Source organism: Portunus trituberculatus, chromosome 37 (assembly GCF_017591435.1).
Source record: "Portunus trituberculatus isolate SZX2019 chromosome 37, ASM1759143v1, whole genome shotgun sequence".
In the NCBI taxonomy this organism is placed as follows: Eukaryota; Metazoa; Arthropoda; class Malacostraca; order Decapoda; family Portunidae; genus Portunus; species Portunus trituberculatus.
This window is the reverse complement of record NC_059291.1, coordinates 21,122,154-21,134,653: the sequence shown is the minus strand read 5'-3', so window position 1 is coordinate 21,134,653 and position 12,500 is coordinate 21,122,154. Positions and strand designations below refer to the sequence as shown.

The following is a 12,500-nucleotide window of genomic DNA, read 5'->3' as shown; positions in this document are numbered from 1 at the left end:
GTTAATGAAATGGGAGAGAATGATAATAATGGATATATACCACTAGTAACTTTCTTTTATCATTAAATATCGGCATTCGTAATGTTTGTAATGTCAAATAACAGCAAAGTACAAACAAAATCATTTTACACAACAATTACTTTAGCGTTCTCCTCCACATGACCACTTACGTCTCTTGACATCTCCATGGACCAAGAAAACAGTCTCTCTCTCTCTCTCTCTCTCTCTCTCTCTCTCTCTCTCTCTCTCTCTCTCTCTCTCTCTCTCTGCTGTTTGCCTATCAATTTATCTAGCTAATAACATTCGTGGAGCTGTTGGTCGGTGTGGTCAGGGCAGCGCCTACAGACCAGTCCCAGCATGGAGGCAGGACGAGACTGGCACACGGCACGATGAGAAATGGCTAACCTTGGCAACTCTGCCCGCTAATCATTACTCTTGTGTGAGTATGAACAATGTTAAATCCGAGGTTGGCCTGTGCAATGGCGAGACAAACCGTCAGACTACGAAAGGTACACGAGTAACTCTGAGGGGCATTGCTTGACGGGAGAAAAGGTTCTCAAAGCAATTGTTTCTGTCCAAGGTCACGTGACGCATGAGTCACCGCAGTGAAGCAATGCCCTCCTTACTCTCTCGGGCAGACCCTCTCTCTCTCTCTCTCTCTCTCTCTCTCTCTCTCTCTCTCTCTCTCTCTCTCGGCAAAGCTCAGCGGGTTGCCTTGGACACAAGGCACTGCACGCATGAGACGATGTGCTGAGAGGGATCAGGATAGCCAATCTTTCTGGGCGTTGCCCGGCATGGGTGCTGCAGTGTGATGCCCAAACAACGCACTGCAGACCGAGTAAAAAAAACTATTAACAACATGGACGGCACAGCAGGGATGTTATGACACTCGAGGCACCAGCGGGAAGGTTCATCCACCACACACACACACACACACACAGTTGTCACAGTTGTGACCTTGTTGTCCCGGTGTGTGGTGTGTGCCTGGTCTCAGGCCTATCCGAAGATCGGAAATAATGAGCTCTGAGCTAGTTCCGTATGGGTAACGTCTAGCTGTCTCGTCAGAGACTGCAGCAGATCAAACAGTGAAACACACACACACACAGCAAGGGCTCTCCTGTGACCGCCACACTGGGAACAATAGAGGGACGGTTCGGATTGATGGCCCAGCCTTTGCCCGGCTCAGAGCCATCTCAGTGGCTAATATGAAGGATGAGAAGGCACTTCCTACAGGATACACGTGGCTGAGGGGCAAGGGTCTTCTCAGCGGGATGGTAGTGAAGCGCCAGGTTAGTACCAACTCCTCCTGCACCACCACCATCACCTCATACTTTCACCAGTTCTCATGACTGACAGCGACGCTCCTAAGTTGGTTGCCAGTACCTTCTTAGACCACTGTGTGTGTTCACTTCGGTCGCGTGCTGGTCACCCAGACAGTCTTCCCCATTACGGAGTGAGCTCAGAGCTCATAGACCGATCTTCGGGTAGGACTGAGACCACAACACACTCCACACACCGGGAAAGCGAGGCCACAACCCCTCGAGTTACATCCCGTACCTATTTACTGATAGGTGAACAGGGGCTACACATTAAGAGGCTTGCCCATTTGCCTCCGCCTCCGGGATTCGAACCCGGACCCTCTCGAGTGTGAGTCGAGCGTGCTAACCACCACACTACGCGGTGTGTGTGTGTGTGTGTGTGTGTGTGTGTGTGTGTGTGTGTGTGTGTGTGTGTGTGTGTGTGTGTGTGTGTCACCGTCACCGTCCCATCTCATCGGAACTGTCACGTGCCTCACACAAAAACCTACGAGTAAAATATCACTAAATCTCTCGTCATTTACCAGGTGAGCAGCAACATTTATTGCGTTGCCCTTTACATGGCAACCAAATTCAAACAAAGATGGTGACTACAGTGATGAGTGAGAAGAATGAAGGTAATGGTGAGAGCAGGGAGTGAGAGGTATAGGAGGTGCGGTGTGGGCATCACCGTCACCCCTACGCTACCATAACAAACTATTTCCTTCCACCACCCGCTCAGCGTCCTGCCGCCACCACCACCACCACCACCACCACCGCCACCACCACCACTACCACCATTCACTTTCCAGCCTCGGGGATCAACCGCACTTGGGCTACACCCGAGGCGTGGTTACGCAATGTACACGACCTCTTCTTCAGGTTGTCCTGAAGTTTGGTTTGGGAAGCGAAACCGCAGTGTGGTAGGGTAAGGACGGGTGCCTCACAGCGGGTCTTGGAGCGATAAGGTAGCTAACGCATATCAAGTTCCCGAGAGGAACAGTTCCGCCTGTCGGCTGCCACGTCAGTCCTGTGGGGCAAGGATGGGGGCACCGCTCACTGCCTTGGATCCCTCTACCGCGAGGCAAGATGATACTGGCGTCACTTGAGCCCTGACGGAGGCTTTCGCTAGAGACTGCCCCTCAGGATGACTAAGATTTGTAAAACACGCCACAGAGCCGTGTTCTCTCTCTCTCTCTCTCTCTCTCTCTCTCTCTCTCTCACACACACACACACACACACACAAGAGTAAGCGAGGCACCAGACGCATCCCACTCCACCGCCTCACACTCGTCCCCACCACCCAACACTTCCCATTCGGCCCCATTACCGTCACGCCGTCCCTCACTCCTGTGATCATTGTCCACGTTTCCTTAGTCCTAAGCAGAGTTAGCACCCACTTGACATTCTCTTCAGGGAGCCAATGTAGTATCGCCTGAGCCAGCGGACTCCTGTTCCTGTCACGCGCATTCACCTCGGGCACCACACCACCACGTCCTCCTGCCTCATGCCACACTCCAGTAACACTCATCCTTTCGCTGACACCACAATTCACCTCAACGCAAACTGGGGCGGGATAACACCTCCCGCCATTGACACACCGCGTCGCGGAGCCACATGAACGCACACCCTCACTGTTCGCGCGTCGGCCCGTCACTGACTGGCTCACAGTCACTGGCCCTCCCTCACTCTTGCCTGAACGCTGCCGCCACAACACACGTTCCCGGTGCCACCCCTCGGGCGCGACACACACACACACACACACACACACACACACACACACACACACACACACACACACACACACACACCGGCAAAAAAAAAAATCGCAATTCCACAGAATGATTGCCTCTTTCCTCCCTCAGTGATGTGGCCTGGCCTCAACTAAGCCTGATGCTGACCAGCACCTGCTCCTTACGACATTGTTCCTCCTCGTCACCCACGTGGCGTATGAACTTCAAAGAGAAAGAAATATTTAGTTTTTGTAGACTTGCAGAATTATTGTCGTAAACGATCAACTTTCACCACATGGATAATGCAAAGCAAATACTTGAATACATGTTTACGTTCCATAAATAGACTGACGTCACTATTTCCTTATAGAGGAGACTGACTACTGTATACAACTATTAGTTTGGAACTGAACATTCTTGGTTTCAAAGACCAAATTAGACGAATAACATTTCACATCAAAGTAAAGATTGCCCAGACGTGCGTCGATGTTTCTATGTGAAGGCATTCAACACACAAAACTCTCGGGAAATAAAACAAAATGAAGTGTATTAAAGTTTATGCCCCTAAAAACTGACACACACACACACACACAGAGAGAGAGAGAGAGAGAGAGAGAGAGAGAGAGAGAGAGAGAGAGAGAGAGAGAGAGAGAGAGAGAGAGAGAGAGAGAGAGAGAGAGAGAGAGAGAGACAGTGTAGACAGTAAAGCGTTATTTCTAGCATGGCAGACGATGCCAGTGAGAACATCTCATTGTGGCGGCAAGTGCCGACATCTTGGCTCACCTTGCCCGTACACTGCCCATATGCAAATCACGTCCTGGTACACTATGTTATTGATGTGCATCTGTCCCGCCCAGCCCCAAGACATGTGACCGTACTCTGAACCCTCCCCCCTACCCAACCACCACCACCACCACCACCACAGGTCACACAAGTTCATATCCTGCACTGATTTGCTCCTCACATTTCTGTGCGACAGGCAAGGTTTTAAATTTGTATCACCTGTAAGGACGCCATGACCTCTTCCTCGCGAGGGATTCCTTACCGGTCATCACTTAGTAGCACACACCGCCCCAAACAGAAGGAAAGCTACGCGACCTGAGGGCCAACGCAGCACCGCTACCACCATCGCCATAGGGGTTAAGTAACGCTACACATAATCCTGACGTGGCGTCCTTGGCGGATGCGCGCGAGAGCACACGCACACACACACACACACACACACACAAGCCAGATGACCGGGGTTCGATTCCCCGGCCGGGTGGAGATATTTGGGTGTGTCTCCTTTCACGTGTAGCCCCTGTTCACCTAGCAGTGAGTAGGTACGGGATGTAAATCGAGGAGTTGTGACCTTGTTGTCCCGGTGTGTGGTGTGTGCCTGGTCTCAGACCTATCCCAAGATCGGAAATAATGAGCTCTGAGCTCGTTCCGTAGGGTAACGTCTGGCTGTCTCGTCAGAGACTGCAGCAGATCAAACAGTGAACACACACACACACACACACACACACACACACACATCATATACTGCCGCGGTTCATTCGCCCACTTCCAGACCATACCCTAGCCCTTTAACAGCCTTACATGTATTGCACATACATACATACATACATACATACAGTACATACGTATTCCTATACCCTTATCTCGCCCCCAACCCCCTTCGCACGCCTCGCTCTCTCCACCATGACGCCCCTTCAACTGCGTCCTACCCTCCAGCCTCGCCTCCCTTCACCACAAGAGGGAATGGGGAGGAAAGAGAGAACGAAAAACAAAAATAAGCACTGCAGTACAAGGCGGAAAACACACACACACACACACACACACACACACACACACACACACACACACACACACACACACACACTAACTGATAAGAATGCAATCAGAACATCATCACAGCAAACTTCACGTCCACCTCCTTCGTTTCGTTCTAATTATCATGTTTGCTTCCCCTCAACAATGCATCGTGAGAAGAACTTACGGGAGATACATACACACACATACATACCGCCTTTCATCACGTCAAGCCGAGTGCCAAGCCGCCCCGAAGGACATGTACGTACCTGCAGGAGAGAGAGAATAATGAGTCACTTCAAGGAACAAAAGGAAGAGACAAAAAGAACATTACTCAAGCACTTACGAGGAGAACTATATACGTAATGTGTGTGTGTGTGTGTGTGTGTGTGTGTGTGTGTGTGTGTGTGTGTGTGTGTGTGTGTGTGTGTGTGTGTGTGTGTGTGTGTGTGTGTGTGTGTGTGTGCGTGTGTGTGTGTGAAGGGTGTGAGGGAGGGTGACAAAGCAGTAACATTGCTTAGAAAACTAATCAATAACATGATCAATAATTCTCTCTCTCTCTCTCTCTCTCTCTCTCTCTCTCTCTCTCTCTCTCTCTCTCTCTCTCTCACACATGTGCAGTACTTTACATGACCTTTAGCACCAGCCAGAATTCAAACCACGACATACTAACAACTTAGAAGCATTTCAGTAATAAGAACCAGGAGCCACACCACTGCTGGGTCAACTTAACCTCGTAGCATCGTTAGCTCGCATCTCGCCTCCAATCTCTCCCTCTAGAGTTGGGTTATCAGTAACAGTGAAGCACTGATAGGTGTAGTATGGCGAGTGGGCGGCAAAGGAGGCAAGAGGAGACAACTACTCTAAATGGCTGCCAAGGTTAGGAAACGCAACAGCAGCAGCGGCAGCAGCAATCGATATAAGAGGGAGAACATCCGCACTGTGTCCACCTGGCACACGAGGGCCTCCTGCCACCCTCTGCCTCTGCCACCCCTTCCCCTCCACTGCACCACACCACGATACCGCCTGTTATTCACCCACCAGGCTGTGTGTGTGTGTGTGTGTGTGTGTGTGTGTGTGTGTGTGTGTGTGTGTGTGTGTGTGTGTGTGTGTGTGTGTGTGTGTGTGTGTGTGTGTGTGTGCGCGGTTTATTTATCGTCATGAAATAAAGCGTGATGATTCATTCTCTCTCTCTCTCTCTCTCTCTCTCTCTCTCTCTCTCTCTCTCTCTCTCTCTCTCTCTCTCTCTCTCTCTCTCCTCTCTCTCACTCTCTCACACACACACACACACACACACACACACACACACACACACACACACATTAGTAGTCAGCCGCAGTAGGCAGACGAGTTTCCTCTCGCCGTTTGTTTTGCGGCCGCTGGCTTTGAAGTAGAACAGTCTGGCTTGTGTTGATCACCTTTCAATGAAAGTTCATACACGTTAATTGTATTCATTTTCAAGTTGTGATAAGGCTTGGCAGACCGACTAGCGAGGTGCAGGGTGATGGAAGGTACACGAAGACATCTCCCTCAGACCCAGGGCATTGCTCACGTCTGGCCGCGAAAGGTACTGGCAAGATGTATTAGACTAGGAGGTGAACGCACTTCAGTCTTGAAATCATTGACGTAGTGCGGGAGGCTTTTAAAACCCAGAATCGTGACGTCAGCATGTCAACCAACTAGGACAGATTTTAATTGTGGAATATAGATGTTCCGCATATTTCTTTTATTTGAGTGGTTATCTTTTAGCATCTTGGTTACTAAGTTTAGTAGATATAATGCCACTAACTGTATTTTACGTTTCTTAGTGATTTGCAAGAAAATATGGGGATATGCCACCACCTCTACCATATGTTTTGATTTAAACTACCACCACATACTTACAATATTTGCACCTCCAACTTAGTATTAGCTTCACCAGCATCTACTGTGATCGTTTCACAAGCATAGCACATACCACTTACTTTACTAGAACCACTACCATACCACATTCTTCACTAGAACCAAGATGTATTAGACTAGAACCACCACCACTTACTTTACTAGAACCTAGTATTACCACCACCACCACTTATTTACTACAAACACCACCACCACTTACAAAATACACAGTTTCTTACCTTTAAATGCTGGTGGATGGCCGATTCCCTGGCATCTGTGTCCTCGTGATGGCAGATTCTGATCAGGAATTGCATCCTGTTTTAAATTTCTCACAGTTCGTGGAACTGGCAAATTTAAAAGCTCGTACTTCAGATTTCGTTCAATCTGGGCTGAACTAAAGTGTCGTTCACAAACCACAGCATACTTAATGTTAATATGGTCTGAACGGAAACACTTATGGATCCACTGTCTAGCAAGGTTATCATTAGATGGGAATTTATGGTATCTTAGGTTGCTGTCCTTACCAGGTGTACATACAAATACAGCGCACACTCTTGCTTTACCCATTTAACTATTAATATCGTAATACAAAGCCCGTGAAGAGTACACAATTGCTGATAAAATCTGCCACACGTGAACACACCACCACAACACTAGACGTAAACAATACACATGGTGACGTCAGCGGTTCCAATAATGCCGAAGTGCGTTTACCTCTTAGTCTAATACATCTTGGGTACTGGTATTATGCTGCCAAAGCACTGGGCGGAGACGCAGATGAATCGGTACGGAAAGATCATCTGGGATTAGATTCATCCGGCCAGAAGAGATTAACGCCTTTCGAGTGCCTTCATCAGCGTGACGTGATCAACCTGCTTTGACCTGCTCTGTGCTGGCAGTCACACTCACCGCTTTAACTAATCAATCTGGACATTATAATAAAAAATACTTAAAATCAAAACACCATCAAACGCTTTTTCTTTCTTTTCTTATATATTCTTGTCCAACTAGAGTGCAAGAAGGGAATACTTTAGTGATTAGAGTAGCGAAAGATCAATGGGGACCACGAGCTATCTGACGTGAGGAGCGTCAAATCTGTAGACGCCTGGAGGATCATATTCTTGGAACAAAGTTCAAGAAGATAAATCTATGGCTGGCGATGTGAGGAAACCACCATCAATCCCCTTACTAAGGTTTTTGTGAATGCTACTGACCTGCTATGTCTCAGACACACCTGAGGGAACCGCCGCTAGATCTGTGCCCTCACCCTCGCCACAACTCTACTGATGGCTACTTGCCACTTTTTGTGTTCTAGCCGCCACCTTCACTGACATCTGCATACCGTTTACCATTCAACTTCACTTCCTTTCCAAGCGTCATTGATCTGCAGGTGTGTACAGGTGTGCGTCTTCAAGTCAGTGGGCTACGTGACAGGGCAGGGAAGACCACCCGCGGAGCACCCAGTGACGGCAGAGAACTTGATCAGTGGGGCAGGGAAGGAGGGAGTGGGTGGACGGGAAGGAGTGCACGTGTAAGAGGCGAGAGCCATATGTATGTTGCGCTTAAGTGCCACCGCCTACACACAACCAGCACATCCTCACGCCCACGCTGTTTCCCAAGTGTTGGCGTCATGCACCAGCCTTCCTATTCCACTCCATTACTTCGAATCTGGCTAACAAAATGCAACTCATCCTCACACAAGCACAGCATAACATGAGCTAAATGGGACAACATTACCTACGCACTGATAAAATTCCTCCTCCTTCATCACTCACCACCCTTTCTCCTTTCCTTTACCTCATCACAAACAAGTCATCATTGCCAGACCTGATAAGACCAAACCCTTCACCTCTTTCAACCACTTGATTGGTTGTCGTTGGCGGGAAAGTGCATGTGATTGGCGGTCATTTGGAGGGAAACGTACGTGATTGAATGTAGTGTGGAGGGAGAGGCACATGATTGGTTGCTGGTGAATGGCATGCAGCAGAGTTAGTCTGTCGAGCTAACTCAAATTGACGGGGCAAGGCCTGAAGAATGGCCAAAGAGAAGGAAACTTGCGGACCTTTCTGGCATGTAATCCCCGTCCTCCCACTGTCAATCCCTTATTTTCTGCTGCCACTGACTGCCAACATCCCTGAAGGGCAACGCGCGCGCACGCGCACACGCACGCACGCACGCACGCACGCACGCACGCACGCACGCACGCACACACACACACACACACACACACACACACACACACACACACACACACACACGGCCCGGTAGTTCAGTGGTTAGAGCACTGGCTTCACAAGCCATAGGACCGGGGTTCGATTCCCCGGCCGGGTGAAGATATTTGGGTGTCTCCTTTCACGTGTAGCCCCTGTTCACCTAGCAGTGAGTAGGTACGGGATGTAAATCGAGGAGTTGTGACCTTGTTGTCCCGGTGTGTGGTGTGTGCCTGGTCTCAGGCCTATTCGAAGATCGGAAATAATGAGCTCTGAGCTCGTTCCGTAGGGTAACGTCTGGCTGTCTCGTCAGAGACTGCAGCAGATCAAACAGTGAATTACACACAGACCGAAGATCGGTCTATGAGCTCTGAGCTCGCTCCGTAATGGGGAAGGGTGGCTGGGTGACCAGCAGACGACCGTGGTGGTGAATTATACACACACACACACACACACACACACACACACACACACACACACACACACACACACACACACACACACACACACACAGTACTACATCACAATAAACTACCAAACCTTTATGCTGAACACAAAATCAAATGATTATTATCAAACAAACAAAACCAATTAAATAAAGTGAAAGCACAAAGAAGACTAAAACGCCGGTAAAAGAGGAAGAAGAGGATGAAGAGAGCACCACAACACCACCATCACCAAGACAAACAACAACAACAACAACAACATGTTAACATCAAAGTGCACTAACAAGGTGAGCGGTGTGACAGTGACACCCAGAGTGGGACGCGAGGCGGCTGAGACAAGAGAACAGGAAAAGAAGAGAAACTGACATGGAAGGATGAAAACGAAAACTGCGAGAGCGAAAAGAACGTTGTGGAGGCCAGGCAAGGAAGCAAAGGTAGGAAGGAAGGGAAGGACTGGCAACAAAGGTGATCTATATGAGGGGCACGACAGGTTAAACGAAACTTCTTTACAACGCAGCAATAAAACACAGAGCCGATACCCGCACTGCCAGCCACAGCAGCGCCGCCCGGCTGTGTCTAGTACTACAGATGGGAGGGAGAGGGGATAGGGGTCGGCTCGGGCTAACAATTTATTAGGGCCAGACACGGGCTAGACTGTGGGAGGCGAGGGGAGAGGGTATGTGAAAGGGAAGAGAGTGGGGGAGAGAGGGATAAAAGGAGCGGGCGAAGGGAATGTAAGGGGAAGTGAGGGGATGCAAGGGTCAGGGAGGAGAGAAAAGTAGATGGCGTTGCGGCGTACGATGGGTGAAAATACTGAGAGAGAGAGAGAGAGAGAGAGAGAGAGAGAGAGAGAGAGAGAGAGAGAGAGAGAGAGAGAGAGAGAGAGAGAGAGAGAGAGAGAGAGAGAGAGAGAGAGAGAGAGAGAGAGAGCAGCTTACTACAAAAACGGAAACGGAGCACGAAACGAGAAGAGGAAATTAGACGAGAGGAAAGAGGGAGAGTGAAGAGCAGAAGAGAAAGAAGAGAGAAAAGGGACAGGAGCAGGGGAAAGAGTGCAACAAAGAAAAAGAGAAAGAAAGAGAGAGGGAGAGGGAGAACAGTGCAGCCCATAAGTCACAGTTCCACAATGACACGAAGGGACAAGAGACAACTAACAAATTTACGATATGGTGGACTTTGCATTCACACCCAAATTTGCCTTAATTACTAAATGGAGGGGCGGAGACTATTGGTGGTAGGGGCGAGGAGTGAGATGGAGTGGAGAGAGGGAAAGAGGGAGGGAAATGAGCCGTGTGGAGGAGAGGGTACGAGTACGAGAGAGAAGGATATGCAGGAGGAGGGGAAAGGGAGGGTGGTGGGTGTATAGGGAAGGATCATTACAACATCACACACCCGAAGTCTAAAAGTTAAAGGGACTCCATGAGAGAGAGAGAGAGAGAGAGAGAGAGAGAGAGAGAGAGAGAGAGAGAGAGAGAGAGAGAGAGAGAGAGAGAGAGAGAGAGAGAGAGAGAGAGAGAGAGAGAGAGAGAGAGAGAGAGAGAGAGAGAGAGAGAGAGAGAGAGAGAGAGAGAGAGAGAGAGAGAGAGAGAGAGAGAGAGAGAGAGAGAGAGAGAGAGAGAGAGAGAGAGAGAGAGAGAGAGGAATGCAGCTGGGCTTGGGATGACGTTTAAAGGGATCAAGTGACGTAAACATCTGGTGGCGGTGGTGATGGTGCTGGTGGAAGGAAGGAAGGAAGGGAGGGGAACAGTAAGGTGACTCAGGGAGGGGAAAGGGTAGGGTGTATGCGTCAGCTGACATCACAACGCTCGCCCCCGCCCCCACCTCCACCCCCACCCCCACCCCTAACCGACATCCCTACTCTTGCCTCTATCCTCACCCCTGCCCAGGCATCACACCTAATCCACTACCGAGACTAATTCAGGGACCAACACAATGGGGTGATGGGGGTGATGGGGCGTCCCTCTCATGGGATATACGGGACGACAGGGCTTCAGAAGGGCCAGGTGGGTGATGGCAGAACAGCGACGTGTGTGTGTGTGTGTGTGTGTGTGTGTGTGTGTGTGTGTGTGTGTGTGTGTGTGTGTGTGTGTGTAATTTCACTGTTTGATCTGCTGCAGTCTCAGACGAGACAGCCAGACGTTACCCTACGGAACGAGCTCAGAGCTCATTATTTCCGATCTTCGGATAGGCCTGAGACCAGGCACACACCACACACCGGGACAACAAGGTCACAACTCCTCGATTTACATCCTGCACCTACTCACTGCTAGGTGAACAGGGCTACACGTGAGGACACACACCCAAATATCTCCACCCGGCGGGAATCGAACCCGGTCATCTGGCTTGTGAAGCCAGCTCTAACCACTGAGCTACCGGGCCGTGTGTGTGTGTGTGTGTGTGTGTGTGTGTGTGTGTGTGTGTGTGTGTGTGTGTGTGTGTGTGTGTGTGTGTGTGTGTGTGTGTGTGTGTTTCTTTTAGCAAGACACTGGTGGATAAAGAAGAAAGGAAAGAGAGGAGAGGGTGAAAAGGCTTTTAACCAGAGTAGGAGGAAAGGACAAAAAGAGAAGGAGCGTTTAGTTTAAAGGATTGAAAATGACACAGATTGGACTGATTGTCGCCACCGCCGCCACCACCACTACCACCATCACCACCACCATGGCAAAACCTGCACCCTATCGCTGCTCTTCCCACCAAGCAAAGTGCAGACACCCAGCGGAAAATCATCGAGTCATATAAACCAAATTCCTCCGTAAACACAATGGACGAAAATCTATGGTAAGGCCAGACGCGGCATATTCGCCTGGGAATTTCGATCTGGCTGGGAGAAAAAGCGTGTCTGATAATACTGCTTTCTCAAGTAGGCAGGACACGAGGAGCAGGCGGGCGGAGCGGTGTAGTGTGCGGGCCGGGACGGACTTGAAATCCTGGTAAACAAGCAGTGCTGTGTTTTAATCAGGAGAGCAAACTCTCACCTATGAAGCTGTTTGCTCGGCCTGGTGTGTCTCCTGCCAGCACACGGGGGAAAGAAAAGGTGAAAAATGTTGGCTTCTCCTCTTTTCTCTGCCTAGGCCTACTTGTGAGGGTTATATTGAGTTAAGCACGAGCGTCTTCTCCTTCCTGGCATTTCCTGTCTGGCTCGGG

The 12,500-nt window shown here is 49.7% G+C and overlaps 1 protein-coding gene across 11 annotated transcripts in view; it reads right to left on the bottom strand.

The window, feature by feature from the left end:
- The window catches only part of LOC123514385 (CLIP-associating protein 1-like), a 317,191-nt gene that overhangs the window by 113,275 nt on the left and 191,416 nt on the right, over positions 1-12,500 (bottom strand). For 2 of the 11 annotated variants that reach the window (XM_045272277.1, XM_045272278.1), the window contains exon 1: positions 2,851-3,060. The exons of 7 other annotated variants lie outside the window; for them this stretch is intronic. The gene's annotated coding sequence lies outside the window, so the exon portion shown is untranslated. Of the gene's footprint in view, positions 1-2,850; positions 3,061-12,500 lie in introns of those variants that run through there. 2 more of the 11 variants (XM_045272280.1, XM_045272284.1) reach the window with 2 other exon arrangements.